General features: G+C 40.6%; 1 long non-coding RNA gene across 1 annotated transcript; it reads left to right on the top strand.

The window, feature by feature from the left end:
* Positions 1-6: 6 nt before the first annotated feature.
* LOC106724661 lies at positions 7-1,929 on the top strand. Its single transcript, XR_001360504.1, has 2 exons — positions 7-863; positions 1,632-1,929. It is a non-coding gene; the product is annotated as an uncharacterized LOC106724661 (long non-coding RNA).

A 1,929-nucleotide genomic window follows, 5' to 3' on the forward strand; every position in this document is an offset into this window, starting at 1 on the left:
CGAAGGGGCGGGAGCGCGCCCTCTGCTGGCGGGACCGCGCATCTTCCTTCGTCCCGCGCCCCGAATCCCGAGGTACCTTATCCCGAATGAAATGCTTTTAACAGCTGTCTTCAACATGAACTGGCACGTAGAAGCCGCCCAGTAAATATTTGTGGAATGAATATATGAGTGGATGAATGCACCAATGTACTAACTATTCTATTCAAGAGTGCCCGGCACTGAAATCTATAAAAGATGGATCAAGCAGTGAATATTATTAACCTTGGATTTCCTGAAGGCACATTATATTAGCAGCTTCTGAACCGTGAGCCCCCCAAGCCTTATCCCTTCAGACCACAAGCCACTGGCCAAGGGAAGAGAACATAATTTATATGTAGAACCTACATAATACAATACAATATTGTATTATGCATGTTTACAAACAGGATTTACAGTGTTAGAAGTAAATAAACCAGGGGAGGGGGATGAAGTTTGAAATTTTAAATAGAGTGAGCCAGGTGGGGCTCACTGAGCAGATGGCATTTGAGCAAAGACTCGAAGAAAGTAAGGAAGAAGACCAAGCTTAGGTGGGAGAAGAGCAGTCCAGCCGGGACTCAGGTGGCAGGTTGCCCGGAAGGTCCAAGGAACATTGAGAAGGGTGGTGTGTTCAGAGCAGAAAAAGTAAGGAGAGCGTAAGATTGTATAGGACTTTGTTGATTGTAACGACTTTTTGTTGTTGTTAATCCTCACCTGAAGATATTTTTCCATTGATTTTTAATTTGTAGAGAGAGTGGAAGGGAGGGGGAAAGACAAAGAAACATGGATTGGCTGCTTCCAGCATGCGCCCCCAACAGGGCCAGGGAGTGAGCCTGCAACCCAGGCACGTACAGTGTTTGAATATTTAATTTAAAAATAGAAAACACAAGCACATCGTATAAAACTCAGGAGGTGCTAAAAGGAATACAGTTAAAAGTAATCCTTTCTGGGGTAATGTAATGTTCTATATTGTGGTAGGGATTTGGGTGATTCAGGTGTATGCACTTGTCAAAACTCAACCCTTAAGATTTTTGCATCTCATTCAAAATAAAAAATAGTAAACAATTTGAAATTTCATTAAAAGTAATCCTTCTTTCTGGGGTAATGTAATGTTCTATATTGTGGTAGGGATTTGGGTGATTCAGGTGTATGCACTTGTCAAAACTCAACCCTTAAGATTTTTGCATCTCATTCAAAATAAAAAATAGTAAACAATTTGAAATTTCATTAATGATATTTGTGCTAAAGAATTTAGGGGTAAGTGAAGTTATGTTTATAATTTACTTGAAATGTATAAAAAATGAGATGGATTGATGGTTGCATATAAAGTTTGACAAAGCAAGTATAGTGGAATGTTATAACAGAATCTAGGTGGTAGATATACTTATGTTCTCTGTGTAAATCTTTCAGCGTGTCTGTATGTTTTTATTTTTTTAAATCTTTATTGTTGAGAGTATTACAGATGTTCTCCCCCCCCCCCCATTGCCCAACTTCTATCTGGTTCCAGCCCCACCCCAGGTCTTAACCATCCTATTGTCTGTGTTCATAGGTAATGCATATATATGCATAAGATCCTTGGTTAATTTCTTACCACACCCCCTCTCCCCTTCCCTCAGAGATTCATCAGTCTGTTCCACGTTTCCATGCCTCATGGAATCTGTTCTGGCTCCACCATTTCTTGCATTGACAATGCATACTTTGAAGCAGTAGTAGTCACCAATACCATACCTCAGGAGGATAAGACGAAGCATTGCTCCAAAATACAAGTGATCGACATCTCCATGATTCTTGCAGAAGCCATCAGGAGAACTCACAATGGGGAATCTGTTTCCTACCTCTTCAGCCATGTCCCTTTATAATAGAATAACTCCTGGGGCTTTTTAAAAATAAAGTGAACCCCTTCCCTTGTGGGGG

Source organism: Myotis brandtii, unplaced genomic scaffold, assembly GCF_000412655.1.
Source record: "Myotis brandtii unplaced genomic scaffold, ASM41265v1 scaffold920, whole genome shotgun sequence".
Classification (NCBI taxonomy): Eukaryota; Metazoa; Chordata; class Mammalia; order Chiroptera; family Vespertilionidae; genus Myotis; species Myotis brandtii.